At 30.3% G+C, this 20,322-nt stretch overlaps 1 long non-coding RNA gene across 2 annotated transcripts; it reads left to right on the plus strand.

Moving 5' to 3' along the window:
* The first annotated feature begins 91 nt into the window (after window positions 1-91).
* On the plus strand, window positions 92-17,546 carry LOC134714228 (uncharacterized). 2 transcript variants are annotated; one of them, XR_010106515.1, is made up of 5 exons: window positions 92-218; window positions 5,107-5,325; window positions 6,187-6,250; window positions 14,469-14,592; window positions 17,390-17,546. It is a non-coding gene; the product is annotated as an uncharacterized LOC134714228 (long non-coding RNA). The 2 variants fall into 2 exon arrangements; XR_010106516.1 differs by lacking the exon at window positions 14,469-14,592.
* Window positions 17,547-20,322: the final 2,776 nt, after the last annotated feature.

The following is a 20,322-nucleotide window of genomic DNA, read 5'->3' on the forward strand; positions in this document are numbered from 1 at the left end:
GTAACTATCACCGTGGTCTGTGCGCATGCGCAAGAAACGCCCACTGAATTTCTACTTTCATTTTTGAAAAATCTTCTATTTGGAGATAGATTTGTACGCATCTATTTACATTTTATCTGCGAAAGAAAATACACTTGCTCAGTTGCTGAAGTGGCTCTCTTTCTCGTCCTTAAGAGCACACATAACTTCTAAAATTATAAAAAAAAAACATGTGAAAGGTATGACAAATAATGCATTGTAACAATGAAAACATACATCATCTTTAAATGCAAAATAACATTTTAAAGGAAAGGAGGCTTCCCCCCCCCCCCTTTTCCTTTTCCAACTACAAAATGTGATGTGGTTCAAAAGAGCCGGACAATTAATACTTTTCATGTGTATGTGTCAGGTCAGTGTTCATAGGAGGTGGCCGAAATGATTTCTTGGGGAGTCCAGAAAGTTTTAAAAAGATTGTTATGGATCGTGCATGTATGAGGGGGATAGGACCTTTATCGGGACACCAGGATTGGGTGTTTTTAGCTTCAGGATTTTGGGATTGACTATTTAGGTATCCAGGAATTCTATTTTTGAATTTCATGATGTAGAGATTTAAATTTATTTAAATAAGGGATCTCGGGATTTCATGTTTTTAAGCCCAGGATTTTGGGATCATGACCCCTCCTACCCCCGGTCATGTACATGTATGAGGGTGATACTTGTAATCCCCTGGGAATCTTGGTACCCCTGTCTTCACTAATAACCGTTAAAAAAAAATTGCCAAATGACAATAGACAATATAGACAATAGACAATATTTTTATTATGACATTTATAACAGTAATTTTTGATCCTTGACGATAAAAAAGTACACATTCCTTTAGGCCATATTAAAATCAATTGTTTTTGACACAGTCAAGAGTGGATAAATATAGTATTGCACAAGATTTGGAGGTGAAATATATTTCTCTGTCTTTTCATGTCGTCACAATGGGAATTTCAGATGAAAGCATGAAAATTTTACGTCATAATCAAATATTGACCAATGAACAACTACAATGTATGATCAAACTAACCACACCTAGATTAAATGAAAATAATCAACAGGTCGGGAATGCGATATATCGAGTTAAAAAATATTTATAATAAAAACAATATTTATAATAAATTTTTTTTTTTTTTTTTTCACCAATGTAAACATACATGATATATATTACCATTGTATATATCTATCACCATTGCAAACATCTATCACCACTGTATATATCTATCATCCTACTGTTTTTATATCTCTCACCAATCTATATATCTATCACCTCACTTTATTTATCACTACACTATATCACCAATATATTAAAATCTCCACACTAAATATATCTATCACCACACTATATATTTATCACCACTCTATAAATCTATCAATCCACTGTATATATTTATCACCATTCTGCATTAATCACCACTTTATACAACACTGTATATATCTATCACCAAGCTATCTATTTATCACCATTCTGTATCAATCGCCACTTTGTACAACACTCCTGTATATATCTATCACCACACTATATGTTAATCACCACTCTATAAATCTATTAACACACTGTATATATCCAAAACCACTGTATATATTTATCACCATTCTGTATTTATCACCACTTTGTACAATACTGTATATATATCTAACACCAATTGTGTTTAATTCAGATCTTTCTATATATATTTTCCATTATTTATCACAATATATATCTATCACCATCTACAATATCTATCACTTTATCCCTTTATCTCTCTATCACCATACTTTATATATATACCACTTCAGATATAGATATCCACTAACTATATATCTATGTCTTTACTATACATCTATCACCTCACTTAATCTATCACTACACTTTTGTATCATCAACATATTTATCAATCACCACTTTATATTAATATCACCACACTGAATATATATACATGTATTACCACTTTTTAAATCTATTACTGCTTTATAATTCAATCAACACACTGTATATAACTAAAAGCATTATATATAACTATCACTGTTCTGTATAAATACCAATTTGTACAATACTGTATATATTATCACCAAAAGATGTTTATATTTGTATCTCTCTGAATACCTTTTACACCATACTATAGTCATTAACTGCCTCCCTTTATATGTCTAAGGCCTCACTATTTATATTTATCGCCTCACTAGATTTCTTTTAGGTAGCTTCACATTTCTATCCCCACACTTCATATATCCATCACCTAACATTATACACCAATCAATGAATCACCTCACATTTTTCTCTTTCACCACACTATATATATATAAATCACCACTCTTTATAAAGCTGTCACCACACTTTATATCTAACACCTCACCTTATTTATCTATCACATCACAGTTTTACCTGTCATCTCTCTTTATATTTATATTAACATATTGAATATATCTATCACCTCTCTTTATATATATATATATATATATATAAGAAAAAGTTAAGTAAAGTCCGTATGCTGGTAACAAAAAAAAAAAAATCATGCCAATACATACGTAAGTAGATAAGAAAAAGTTAAGTAAAGTCCGTATGCTGGTAACCGAGATATGGTATGCTGAGATATCGTGACACCAAGTCACATTACCTGAAGATCTGCGGAAGCAGTGAAAGTACTAGTAAAAAAGTGATGCATTGAAACCGTTATTATCTTTTAATACTTTTCTTATATATATATATATATATATCACCACACTAATAATCTATTACTTCTCTATACTTCTATCAATACATTTTTTATATTTATCACCATTCTGTATAAAATCATGACTTTATACAATGTTATACATATTTACCATAAAAGATGTTTATATTTTTATTTATTACCACTCTATGTATATATCTATGACCTCACTGTATATATAGACTTTCAACTCTCTAATTATATATCACCATATTAATAAATATAAATCACCTCAATAGAAATCTATATCACCACACTTTATGTATCTATCACCACACGTTATATCTACCACCACACTATATACATCTATCACCACATTATCACCACACTATATACATCTATCACAACACTATATACATCTATCACCACACTTTATATATCTATCACCTAACTTTATACATCTTTCACTTAACTGATCATATATCACCACACTTTATGTATCTATCACTACACTATACATCTATCATCTAACTGATCATGTGTCACCACACTTTATGTATCTATAACCACACTTTATACATCTATCACCCTACTTATCATATGTTACAACACTTTATATATCTATCACCACACTTTATATATCTATCACCTCACTATATACATCTATCACCTAACTGATCATATGTCACCAGACTTTATGTATCTATCGCCACACTTTAAATATCTATCACCTAACTCATCATATGTCACAAAACTTTATGTATCTATCACCACACTTTATGTATCTATCACCACACTTTATGTATCCATCACCACACTTTATGTATCTAACACCTATCTGATCATATGTCACAACGCTTTATGTTTCTATCACCACACTTAATGTATCTATCACCACACTTTATGTATCCATCACCACACTTTATGTATCTAACACCTATCTGATCATATGTCACAACACTTGATATATCTATCATCACACTTTATATTTCTATCACCACACTTTTTATATCTTTCACCTCACTATATACATTTATCACTTAACTGATCATATATCACCACACTTTATGTATCTATCACTACACTATACATCTATCATCTAACTGATCATGTGTCACCACACTTTATGTATCTATAACCACACTTTATACATCTATCACCCTACTAATCATATGTTACAACACTTTATATATCTATCACCACACTTTATATATCTATCACCTCACTATATACATCTATCACCTAACTGATCATATGTCACCACACTTTATGTATCTATCGCCACACTTTAAATATCTATCACCTAACTCATCATATGTCACAAAACTTTATGTATCTATCACCACACTTTATGTATCTATCACCACACTATATACATCTTTTACCTAACTGATCATATGTCACAACACTTTATGTTTCTATCACCACACTTAATGTATCTATCACCACACTTTATGTATCCATCACCACACTTTATGTATCTAACACCTATCTGATCATATGTCACAACACTTGATATATCTATCATCACACTTTATATTTCTATCACCACACTTTTTATATCTTTCACCTCACTATATACATTTATCACCTAACTGGTCTTATGTCACCACACCTCATATATCTACCACATCACCTTATTTATCTATCACATCACACTTTTACCTATCATCTCTTTTTATATTTATATCAACATATTGAATATATCTATCACCTCTCTTTATATATATATATATATATATACACAACCTTCTAAACATCAACCCAACAATGTTAGATCTGTAAATTTGCTTTCGCAAATTTTTTGTTCTTCCCTTGTCGGGATTCGAACCCATTCTACTGAGATATCGTGACACCAAATGGCCTGCACTGCAGCCGTCCCGTTAGACCACACGACCACCTGGGCTTCACAAAAATAAAGCTTTCGGTGGCCGTGTGTTACCTTTCCTCGTCAGTTTTAATCTAGCAGCGTACTACAATACATGAATATATATATATAAATCTCTGTACTAAATTTATCTATCACCACACTATTTATCTATCATTACACTTTTTATTCTATCACCAAACTCAATACATCTACATTGTTCAAATCTATCACCACATGTTACATTTCTATCACCACACTTTCTTTATCCATCACCACACTCCCAATAGCTATCATTACTATATGTATTTCTATCACCACATACTGTATATCTATTTTTACACTATTCACACTATGCAATTATCACCACAATCTAAAAAATAAATTTGTCTTTCTATATAGATCTATTACATATTTTTTTTTATATATTAAAGATTCGTATATCCATATGTTAAAAAGTTAAAAAAACAGCTTTAATATATGTTTACAAGTAAGAATGGGCTTTATATCACAGTTTGTTGATATGGTAGAATGTCTTTTGATTTACTGAATTTGTAATGTTATTTTTTATATGAATTTTTTCAGATTGCTATTCTACAATGGACCTTGATAAATTCGGATGGAAAGGAAGTAATACAATGGTACACATCAAGAAGAAAACTGCTTCTCATTTTGATTATTCATTTTAATCATGCACAACTTGCCAGAATATTCATCATATTTGGAAGAAGAAGAAGCTATGTCATGAAAAAACTGCTTCAAATACAGTTGGTGTATCTAGAGGAAAGAAATGGATTGATTCAGGTTTTTTTTTATTAGCTACCAACTATCCTGATTATATTGGATATCCCCACACTATATATATCAACAACCACACTATATATATATAACAACACTAATAGTACATATAACTACACTTAACATGTATATCATTCAACACACAATTGATACTTGTCACCCCTATATATCCATCACCACTTTGTTAATATGTCTACCACTACACTGGTTAAACCAATCACCGCACTGTTTATATTTGTCACCACACAGTATATATGTATACCTCCACTTTGCTTATATATCATAAGTTATATATAATCGCTATTCTGTATATTCTTCAACGCACTATATTCAAAAATTACAATATATATTCGTCTAAACATCAACCACACAATGTTATATCTGTAAATTTGCTATATATATATATGTCCTCACTTATCACCACTCTATATCTATGTATCACCACTTTATCATATTTATATTTATAAATTACCACACTATATATCTTTCACCACCTCATCTTGATATATATAATTAAACCCTTAAAAGTAAACAAAACCGTAATGAAGTAATTATTTATAAATATTTTGGTTAACCTTCATCAGTATGATCATAATGTAAAATGAATCACATCAATTTTCTTTGATTAGATTATAACAATTTTGAAATTTATACAATAAAACAGTTAATACCGTATAACTAAGTTGTAAAACTTGTACAATACTAAAATTTAACTTAGGTTATTAGCTTCTTAATTTTTTTAAATTTTAAAACGGTAGAGAAATTCCAACAAATTCTGCTTTTCCATTGATATATGTTTGTATAAGCTTGTAAACCTATAATGACTTCATGTAGGAATTATTATTTATATTTTGAATTTTCTTACAGAGATACAAAACACGATTTTAAAAGGACAAAGATGTAATGGGTGAAAATGGAAGAAAAGAACAAGGTATATTTAATTTCAAATAAAATAACAAGTATAACTTAATGATTTATAACAAAGAAGCACTCAGCAATTCTGTTTATAGTGATGGTGAAGGGTTCGTTAGAAAATAATTATTAGGAAAACTGCTACAGCATATCACACAATATTTATATCAATGACTTTTCTACATTCTTGTAATCATGCACATGTATTATGTAAATAAAAATAGGAATATGGTATAATAAATGTTGGTCAAACATCCTTATTGAATACATGTATATATCCTTTAGTAACAAATTTATATAGTGATTATTTTAACACATGAAATTTCATTTTTATCATACCACACACTGCATATCTATTGCTACAGTCTCTATATCTATTACCATACTCTCAATATCTATCACTTCAGTCTGTTACTTTATTCAGCCTTTTAAACTTTTATGGATTCGAGCGTCACTGATGAGTCTTTTGTAGATGAAACATGTGTCTGGCATATATACAAAATTTAGTCCTGGTATCTATGATGAATGTATTTGTATATTACCACATTATAAACACCTATCACCTTACTATCAGCTCATGGTATATATCAATCACCACACTCTATAATTATCATCATACTGTCTTTATCTACCCCTACAGTCTCTATGTGTATCACTACATTATATATACCTATCACCTCACATATCAACCACCACTCCCTATATCTATACCTATACTCTCTATAGCTATCCCAACAGTCTCTTTGTATGTCACCACATTATATACACCTATCACCTAAGTTTAAATACCTATCACCTCAATTAATGTATCAATCATCACACTCTCTATATATATACTTATCTATACCTATACTCTCTATATCTATCCCAAAAGTCTCTATGTATATCTCCTTATTGCCTCACCTATCAACTTACTTAAGATACCTTTAACCTCACATTATATATCAATCACCACACTCTATAATAATCACCATACTCTCTATATATATCCCCACAGTATCTGTATATACCACCACATTATATACACCTATTACTTACTTTAAATACCCATCATCTTGCCTTATGTATCAATCACCTCACACAATATATTTATAATCTCACTGTTTATATGTAAACCTCTATTGATATATCTTTGACGTGACTATATATGTAACTCAACAAATAATACATCTAACACATTTCTTTATATATCTGTAACCTTACTTGATACATTTATAACCTTACTTGATACATTTATCACCTTGCTTGATACATTTATCACCTCACTTTATATATTTAGCACTTCACTATAGCTATATATATTAATGTCCTAACTCTCTCTCTCTCTATATATATATATATATATCTCACCTCATTTTATATATCTATCCAATAACTTTATGTATTTATCACCTAACTTTATGCATTTATCACTTTATACATCTGTCACCACACTGTATATCTGTCAACACACTTTGTATTTCTATCAAAACACTTTATATATCTATCACCACACTTTACAGATCTATCACCACACCTTATATATCTATCATCACACTTTATATATCTATCACCTCACTATAGCTATATACATCTATAATCTAACTGATCATATGTCACCACAATTTATGTATCTATCACTTCATGTTATGTATCTATCACCATACTATATACATCTATAATCTAACTGATCATATGTCACCACAATTTATGTATCTATCACTTCATGTTATGTATCTATCACCATACTATATACATCTATCATCACCTTTTATAAATATATCACCACACTTTATATATCTATAACCACAATTTATATATCTATCACCTATCTTTATATATCTATCACCTATCTTTATATATCTATCACCTATCTTTATATATCTATCACCTAACTTTATACATCTTTCATTTAACTGATCATATATCACCACACTTTATGTATCTATCAACTCACTATACATCTATCACCTAACTGATCATGTGTCACCACACTTTATGTATCTATAACCACACTTTATACATCTATCACCCAAATAATCATAATTCACAACACTTTATGTATCTATCACAACACTTTGTATATCTATCACCTCACTATATACTTCTATCACCTTACTAATCATATGTCACCACACTTTATGTATCTATTACCACACTTTATATATCTATCACCACACTTTATTTATCTATCACCACACTTTATATATATATCACCTAACTCATCATATGTATCCAAACTTTATGTATCTATTTCCTCACTTTATATAATTATCATTTATCTGATCATATGTCACCACACTTTATGTATCCATCACCACACTTTATATATCTATCACCTAACTAATCATATGTCACCACACTTTATGTATCTATCACCACACTTTATATATCTATCACCACACTTTATATATCTATCACCACACTTTATATATCTATCACCTCAATATATACATTTATCATCTAACTGACCATATGTCACCACACTTTATGTATCTATCACTACACTCTATATATCTATCACCACACTTTATACATCTATCACCTCACTATATACATCTATTACCCTACTATTCATATGTCACAACACTTTATGTATCTATCACCACACTATATATATTTATCAACTAATTATATGCATCTATCATCTAACTGATCATATGTCACCACAATTTATGTATCTATCACTTCATGTTATGTATCTATCACCACACTATATACATCTATCATCACCTTTTATAAATCTATCACCACACTTTATATATCTATAACCAAAATTTATATATCTATCACCTATCTTTATATATCTATAACCACAATTTATATATCTATCACCTATCTTTATATATCTATCACCTAACTTTATACATCTTTCATTTAACTGATCATATATCACCACACTTTATGTTTCTATCACCTCACTATACATCTATCACCTAACTGATCATGTGTCACCACACTCTATGTATCTATGACCACACTTTATACATCTATCACCCAAATAATCATAATTCACAACACTTTATGTATCTATCACCACACTTTGTATATTTATCACCTCACTTTATACTTCTATCACCTTACTAATCATATGTCACCACACTTTATGTATCTATAACCACACTTTATGTATCTATTACCACATTTTATACATCTATTACCTAACTAATCATATGTCACCACACTTTATGTTTCTATCACCTCACTTTATATATCTATCACCACACTTTATACATCTTAACCCTACTATTCATATGTCACAACACTTTTTGTATATACTCCCTTACTTTATATATCTATCACCACTCTTTATATATATATCACCACACTTTATACATCTATCACCTCACTATATACATCTATTACCCTACTATTCATATGTCACAACACTTTATGTATCTATCACCTCACTTTATATATCTATCACCTCACTATATACATCTATAACCTAACTAATCATATGTCACCACACTTTATGTATCTATCACCACACTTTGTATATCTATCACCTCACTTTATACTTCTATCACCTAACTGATCATATGTCACCACACTTTATGTATCTATTACCACACTTTATACATCTATTACCTAACTAATCATATGTCACCACACTTTATGTTTCTATCACCTCACTTTATATATCTATCACCACACTTTATACATCTATTACCCTACTATTCATATGTCACAACACTTTATGTATCTATCACCTCACTTTATATATCTATCACCTCACTATATACATCTATAACCTAACTAATCATATGTCACCACACTTTATGTATCTATTACCACACTTTATATATATATCACCTCACTATATACATCTATAACCTAACTAATCATATGTCACCACACTTTATATATCTATTACCACACTTTATATATATATCACCACACTTTATACATCTATCACCTCACTATATACATCTATTATATAAATATATATCACCACACTTTATATATTTATAAATCTATACCACACTTTATATATCTATCACTTATCTGATCATATGTCACCACACTTTATGTATCCATCACCACACTTTATATATCTATCACCTAACTAATCATATGTCACCACACTTTATGTATCTATCACCACACTTTATATATCTATCACCACACTTTATATATCTATCACCACACTTTATATATCTATCACCTCAATATATACATTTATCATCTAACTGACCATATGTCACCACACTTTATGTATCTATCACTACACTCTATATATCTATCACCACACTTTATACATCTATCACCTCACTATATACATCTATTACCCTACTATTCATATGTCACAACACTTTATGTATCTATCACCACACTATATATATTTATCAACTAATTATATGCATCTATCATCTAACTGATCATATGTCACCACAATTTATGTATCTATCACTTCATGTTATGTATCTATCACCACACTATATACATCTATCATCACCTTTTATAAATCTATCACCACACTTTATATATCTATAACCAAAATTTATATATCTATCACCTATCTTTATATATCTATAACCACAATTTATATATCTATCACCTATCTTTATATATCTATCACCTAACTTTATACATCTTTCATTTAACTGATCATATATCACCACACTTTATGTTTCTATCACCTCACTATACATCTATCACCTAACTGATCATGTGTCACCACACTCTATGTATCTATGACCACACTTTATACATCTATCACCCAAATAATCATAATTCACAACACTTTATGTATCTATCACCACACTTTGTATATTTATCACCTCACTTTATACTTCTATCACCTTACTAATCATATGTCACCACACTTTATGTATCTATAACCACACTTTATGTATCTATTACCACATTTTATACATCTATTACCTAACTAATCATATGTCACCACACTTTATGTTTCTATCACCTCACTTTATATATCTATCACCACACTTTATACATCTCAACCCTACTATTCATATGTCACAACACTTTTTGTATATACTCCCTTACTTTATATATCTATCACCACTCTTTATATATATATCACCACACTTTATACATCTATCACCTCACTATATACATCTATTACCCTACTATTCATATGTCACAACACTTTATGTATCTATCACCTCACTTTATATATCTATCACCTCACTATATACATCTATAACCTAACTAATCATATGTCACCACACTTTATGTATCTATCACCACACTTTGTATATCTATCACCTCACTTTATACTTCTATCACCTAACTGATCATATGTCACCACACTTTATGTATCTATTACCACACTTTATACATCTATTACCTAACTAATCATATGTCACCACACTTTATGTTTCTATCACCTCACTTTATATATCTATCACCACACTTTATACATCTATTACCCTACTATTCATATGTCACAACACTTTATGTATCTATCACCTCACTTTATATATCTATCACCTCACTATATACATCTATAACCTAACTAATCATATGTCACCACACTTTATGTATCTATTACCACACTTTATATATATATCACCTCACTATATACATCTATAACCTAACTAATCATATGTCACCACACTTTATATATCTATTACCACACTTTATATATATATCACCACACTTTATACATCTATCACCTCACTATATACATCTATTATATAAATATATATCACCACACTTTATATATTTATAAATCTATACCACACTTTATATATCTATCACTTATCTGATCATATGTCACAACACTTTATATATCTATCACTACACTATACTTTTATCACCTAACTAATCATATGTTACCACACTTTACATATCTATCACCACACTTTATATATCTATCACCACACTTTATACATCTATCACCTCACTATATACATCTATTACCCTACTATTCATATGTCACAACACTTTATGTATCTATCACCACACTTTATATATTTAACAACTCATTATATACATCTATCATCTAACTGATCATATGTCACCACAATTTATGTATCTATCACTTCATGTTATGTATCTATCACCACACTATATACATCTATCATTACCTTTTATAAATCTATCACCACACTTTACATATCTATAACCACAATTTATATATCTATCACCTCACTATATACTTCTATCACCTTACTAATCATATGTCACCACACTTTATGTAAATATTACCACACTTTATATATCTATCACCACACTTTATTTATCTATCACCTAACTCATCATATGTATCCAAACTTTATGTATCTATTACCTCACTTTATATATCTATCACCTATCTGATCATGTGTCACCACACTTTATGTATCTATCACCACACTTTATATATCTATCACCTAACTAATCATATGTCACCACACTTTATGTATCTATCACCACACTTTATATATCTATCACCACACTTTATATATCTATCACCAAACTTTATATATCTATCACCTCAATATATACATTTATCATCTTACTGATCATATGTCACCACACTTTATGTATCTATTACCACACTTAATATATCTATCAACACACTTTACATATCTATCACCACAATTTATATATCTATCACCACACTTTTATATTTCTATCACCTAACTTCATACATCTTTCACAAAACTGATCATATATCACCACACTTTATGTATCTATTACCACACTTTATACATCTATTACCACACTTTATATATCTATCACCACACTTTATATATCTATCAACTCATTATATACATCTATTACCTAACTGGTCATATGTCACCACACTTTATGTTTCTATCACCACACTTTATGTATCTATCACCACACTGTATATATCTAACACGTATCTGATCATATGTCACAACACTATGTATATCATAACAGTTTCCATGTATATCTCCGCATTATACAGAAGCTACCCCTTTACTTTATATATCTATCATCACACTTTATATATCTATCAACACACTTTATATATCTTTGACCTCACTATACATCTATCACCTAACTGGTCATAACTATAATTTAAAACCGACCTTTATATATATATATTACCTCACTTTATATATCAATGTCCTCATTTTATTGATGTATCACCTCATTGCTAATATCTTATTGGCCTGACTGTCAATATTTTTCTTCTTTCTCACTTTATATATGTAGTCCCTCCTCATATGAATCTGTCACCTCTCTGAAAATATCTTGATGACATCATTGTAAATGTTCTTTCCACCAGACACTTATCTATGACCAAACTATTTATATCTATTACCTCACTATTTATCTATAACCAAACTATTTATTTCTCTATTCTTACTATATATCTATTACCTCACTTGTTACATTTATCATCTCACTTTATATATTTATCACTTCACTATAAGCTATGACCTCACTATATACATGTACATACATATCAATCACATCACTTTATTCATCTATCACCTCACTTTAAACATGTATCACCTCACTTTAAACATGTATCACTGCACTTTATGTATCTATCACCTCACTCTATATATCTATCACCTCAATTTGTATATCTATCTCCTCATTTTATGTAAGTTAGACATAATTTCATATATCTATCACCTTATTTAATATATCTATCACCACACTGTACATATATTACTACATTTTATATCTCTATCACCTAACTTTATACATATATCACCACACTGTATCTGTCACCACAATTTTTATATCTCTCACCTCAATTTATATATCTATCTCCTCATTTTATATATGTATGACCTCCCTGAAAATATCTTATTGACCTCACTGTTGATTTTTTTCATCACATTTTATATATATTTTTTTATATATGTATCCCCTGCACATATGTATCTATTAACTCACTACACTGTTTAAATCAATCACAACACCATTGATATATGTCACCACACAGTATGTATATATATATCATCCTTTTGTTTATATATCATCACACTGTATATATCATACTACTGTTCTGTGTACACATAACCCAACTATAACTAAGTCCACACTTATCACCAATCTATATCTATGTATCACCATCTTATCATATTTATAGTAACACAACGATTACATCTATCATCATTCTTTTTCTGTTTTTCACTAGACGATATACTATTGTTGTATCTTCTATAAGTGAGAGAAATAGACTGGTCATTGTATAATTTACAGTGGAAGATTATATGCAGATATGCAATGTCCACTGAGATATGTTTGTATAAGATTGTACACTTATCATGTAGCAATTATGAAATTGATTATTTATATTTGTGTTCTTCTGACAGAAATACCAAACAAGATTTTCCAGGGATTTACAGGTCATTTGTGAAAATTGAAGAAAAGATAAATGAAATAACAAAAATAGTTAAAAGATTTACAACCAAGCAGCACTCAGCAATAGTGATGATGGTAAAGTATTTTTTTTATAAAAAATGATACTCAATAACAGATAAAAAGTGTGGTGGTTGATAATTTACTCCATTGCTGCAGTCGCTGTATTCATCACCACACTCTCCATATCTATCTTAACAGTCTCAATAGCTATCCCCATACCATGATTATCTATCACTACAATCTTCATAACTATGCCAACAGTCATCATGTATATCATAACAGTTTCCATGTATATCTCCCCATTATACAGAAGCTACCCCCTTACTTTATTTATCAATCACCTCACTTTATATATCAATCACCACACTCTCTATATCTATCCTCATACTATCCTCATACTCTCTATATACACCCCAAATGTCTTTCTGTATATCTCCACTTAATAAACACCTATCACCTTACTTTATTTATCAATCACCTCATTTTATAAATCAATCACCTCACTTTATAAATCAATCACCACACACACTCTCTATATCTATCCCCCACTCTCTATATTTGCCCCAAAAGTCTGTATATTTCCACAAAATAAACACCTATCACCTTACTTTATTTATCAATCACCTCACTTTATATATCAATCACCACACTCTTTAATCTATCCCCATAATCTCTATATCTACCCGTTAAGTCTGTCTGTATATCTCCACAAATTAACACCCTATCACCTCACCTTATTTATCAATCACCTCACTTTTATATCAATCACCTCACTTTTATATCAATCACCTCACTTTATATATCAATCACCACACTCTTTATAATTATCCCCATACTCTCTATATCCACCCCGAATGTCTTTTTGTATATCTCTACTTAATAAAAGCCTATCACCTTACTTTATTTATCAATCACCTCATTTTTTAAATCAATCACCACACACACACTCTCTATATCTGCCCTAAAAGTCTCTTTGTATATTTTCTCAAAATAAACACCTATCACCTTACTTAATTTATCAATCACCTCACTTTATATCTCAATCACCACACTCTCTATAATTATCCCCATCATCTCTGTGTCTATCACCACATTCTCTATGTCACTCACCACACACTCTTTATCTATGCCCATACTCTAGATATCTTTTCCCCACAGTCTCTAAGTGTATGACCACATTATAAACACCTATTACCTTACCTTATTTATCCATCACCTCACTTTATATATCAATCACCACACAATATCTATATCTATCCTTATACTCTCCATTTCTATCCCAACAGTCTCTATGTTTATGACCACATTATAAAGACCTATCACCTTACTTTACATACTTTCACCTACCATAAATTATCAATGACCACACACTCTCTATATCTACCCCAAAAGTCTCATATGTATATCTCCACATATTAAACACCTATCACCTTACTTTATTATTCAATCACCATACTTTATATATCAATCACCACACCCTCTCTATATATATCCCCATACTCTCGATATCTACCTCAAACTTCTCTATGTATATCTGCACATAATAAACACATATCACCTTACTTTATTTATCAATCACCTCACTTCATATATCAATCACCACACACTCTGTATATCTATCCCCATACTCTCAACATCTCTCCCCACAGTCTCCATGTTTATGACCACATCATAAACACATATCACCTTACTTTTTTTTACCAATCACCTCACTTTATATATCAATCACCACACACATTCTATATCTATGCCCATGCTATCCATATCTATCAACACAGTACCTTTATTTATGTCCACATTATAAACACATATCACCTTACTTTACATACTTTCACCTCACATGAATTATCAATGACCACACACTCTCTATATCTATCCCAATTAACCCTATATCGACCCCAAAATTCTCTATGTACATCTCCACACAATATACCCTATCACCTTACTAAAAATACCAATCACCTCACCTTGCAAATCAATCACCTCATTTTATATGTTTCACCTCACTCAAAATATCTCTCACCTTACTCTTTAGATTTTCACCTCAATTGATATATTATGTCTATCACACCACTGGGTATATCTCTCAAAGCCCTGTTTATACCAATTTGAAAGTGGATTAGCATGAAACAATCCTGGTTGAAATGAAATAATTTAAAAGAAATATTTTTAAAGAATAACTGCTTCAACATATTATGCAATATTATATGTAAATATCATGTTAGGTGTCTTTTCAATAAAAGCAGCAAATATGGTATACTAACTGTCTGTCAATGATTCTAACATTCATGATGAGTAAACCTAATAAATATATTGTTTCGGTGTTATTGTACATTGTTGACATAATACATCTGCTGGCACACACATAATGTATATACCACCACATATTATGTATCTACTGCCACACATAATATATAATTATGACCACATATAATATATCTACTGCCACACATAATCAATAACCACACTGTATAAATCTGTCCTCACAGTCTGTATATCTATCACCACACTATGTTTGTCTATCACCACACTATTGTCTCTCACCACTCTATGTTTATCTATCACCACACTATGTTTGTCTAACACAACACTTTTTCTTTTAATCATCACAGTTGTAAATCAAAGGAAAGTAATTACCCAAGAAAAAAATGATTTGAACTTTTCATTTAAATGATTGGTCTCACACGTGAATTGAATTTCTGCATTATAAGTTTTACATTTTGATACTATCTTGGGATTCTGCCATTGCAATGGTGAAACATCCTATTTGTCTTTAGATATAAAGTAAATAACAACTGTTTGAAGCTTTTAAAATTTGTATTGTTTTGGAATAATCATTTGGTCAACTGAACCATATTGTTATTTTTTTTAGGTTAAACAAGATTTGGTGCCTACCACACAGTTAAGAAAGCATGAGAGACAAGAATGTCTACAGAACAGAGGAGACTATTTTTACTGCACTTAGATTTGTGTTTTAGTTATATTCAATTAGTATTAAAGAGCTACGTACAATAAATCATGTTATATTATGTTCTTAGATACTTTATGTCATTTTTCCTTCTCATGCTTGGGGTTCTTTGCCAACATGGGATACTCCTAGTAAAGTGACAAATGCATATCTTTTTTTAACCTTTTTTCTAACATGTGTATCTGTAACAACTAGAAATTTCAGAAGCAGTTTTAATATGCCTTTATACTTGATTACCTTTAAACTGAATGTAGCTCCTAGTTAAGTTAGTGTTTAGAATTCATTTTATAGGGGAGTCATAAGCAGTGCCAAACAATTATTATTGATGGAGTTATTCCCCTGGGATATATAAATCATATGAAAAATTGCATGGAAAGCTTTTTCAAATCTACATCATTCATAGGATTGCTACGAAATTCATATTGAAGGTTTATCTTAGCAATAATTGGGGTTAGTTTGAAATTCATTTCAATTAATCCACTATATCTCCATGAGTAATGTCCCTTGGAAATGTAAATTATATAGGAAATTGCCTTACACATGTTTTATATCCAATGCACTTTTGGCAATTACAGAATGATTTTACACCAGACTAACCTGGATTGATTTTAACCTACTCACTTTCTGAATGTGTTGACCCCAAGTTTTCTACACTAATGACATGGCTGGTTTTCTCCTTTGAACTAAATTATACAATATGGTATGTGTTTTGCCATTTTTGAAAGTCTCCATTGGATAGTTATCTTCTTGATAATCATACCACATTTCAAGTGTTTAATTTTTAAGCATGTGTGAAACAATTTTAAGTTGAAAGATTACTTCTAGATTTTCTTCATGTATTAGAATAACACATGATATGGGTATTCTTCCATGACACAAAATAAGAACATGCACAGCAAAAAGAATATGCTTCATTTGCATGAAGTAAAATAACAAAATTACAGAGCTCCTAGGAAAAGCAGAAACAGAAAGTTCCTGATCAAATGGCAAAATCAAATGATAAAATACATCAAATGAATAAACAGCAACTGTTATATTCCTGACTTTGTACCTGCATTCTTAAATGCAAAAAATGGTGGATTTAACCTGGCTTTGTAGCGCTTGTATGACTGTCACATCAAATTCCATTTATGTATAACGATGTTTGAAAAAAACACAGACATAATTGGTATACCACCTGTCTTTTTACTGAAAGGGTACAGACATTTTCTGATGTAGAAACTGGTGGCTTTAACCTGGTTTTATAGCTAGCTTAACCTCTCAGGTGTATAAAATTCCATTATATTGACAACAATGTGTAATCAAACTTACATAAAAGGTGGGTCGTTAATCCACTTAAACCTATATGTATTGCATGTGTTCTTAATGAATTGTCTAATTGTTAGGTACGTTAGTGTGTTTTGTCTGTGGTTCTCCTCACAGTCTGAATGTATTGTCTGTGGTTCTTAAAAGTAATTTAAATGTAAATAGTCTGTGGTTCTAAAAACAGTCTTTGTATTTCGGTGGTTGTAAGATACATCTACAGTTTATTTTTATTGTCTGTGATTCCCATATACAGTCTGTATATGTTTTGTTTATGGTTATGAGATGGTAAGAGGTATAGGCAGTTGGTATTGTTCTGGAGTCTGGGAACCAGCTTGTATCAGCCGTGATTCTGAGTATTTTGTTTGTTTGTATGTACTGAAACTATTAAAGAGTTGACACAGTTGATTAGCTGAAACGTGTTTGTTACTCAAAAGACGTTATCTCATGATTTTGATAATAGTTGGCAATTTTTTATAAGGTGAAATATCAAATCCCGAAAGACATAAGCCGAAAGAATTGATCTCTTCATATTAGCATTGAGAGAATCAAGTCTTAATTATTCAAAGCAAAAAATATCATGAAGGTACCGGTAGATATTTTTAACGTTTTGTAGTGAATGGAATCTACACGGTCGTTACTATCTTTTGATAATACACTTTTGTTCACAACAACACACGAACAAACCTAAGAACAATGTGGAAAATTTAAAAAAAAACCTACAGTCATGCGTTTTTACTTTATTTGCCAAACATTAATATACAGTTTTCATGGAGAAAATATATAGCTAACATGATATCACTATGGGTCTTTATAAGTATATGTGCCATATTCATCATTTTCCTGACCGAAGAGGACATGCTATTAGTTGCTGATAACAACTGGCTATTTTAAAAAAACCTTTAACCTATGAAATAGAAATGAAGTACGCAAATCAAGAAGTCACAACTATCAATCGATTTGAAGGGAACATACAGGAGATGCAGTTATTTAAAACCTCCAAGAAGTTGAGCTTTAGAGAGGCGATCGATATAAAAGGGACTTACAAACTGAGAAGTCGAAAATAAAGTGACAACATCAGGGATAAAAAAAGAAAAAGACCAAATCACAAACACAAACATCAGCATAAAAAGCACATAAAGACTTAGCAACACAAACCACACAAAAAATCTTCACTAAACATATCTTTTTCAGTGGGTGGTTTAGAATGATTGAAGAAATACTGATATTTGTTAATACTACATACAAGATACAAGATTTGAAGAAGTTTTCGATATATTTTTCTGTTGGTTTGCATTCAGTTATTCAGTAATAATAGAAATGGACGTAGCATTAACACATTTGTTTGACTAAAAACTACTTTAGCGTCTGTCCGATGTTCAGAATTATAACATATTTTACAATGGAATGAAGAAAATATTTTAATTTCTTAAATGTTTCGATGAATGATGATACTTTATAAACTATAACCCGTTGATCTTAAAGTTTGATGTGAAAACACCAGTTAAAATATGATTTACACCTATAATGTTGGA

This window comes from Mytilus trossulus, chromosome 4 (assembly GCF_036588685.1).
Source record: "Mytilus trossulus isolate FHL-02 chromosome 4, PNRI_Mtr1.1.1.hap1, whole genome shotgun sequence".
NCBI classification, from domain to species: Eukaryota; Metazoa; Mollusca; class Bivalvia; order Mytilida; family Mytilidae; genus Mytilus; species Mytilus trossulus.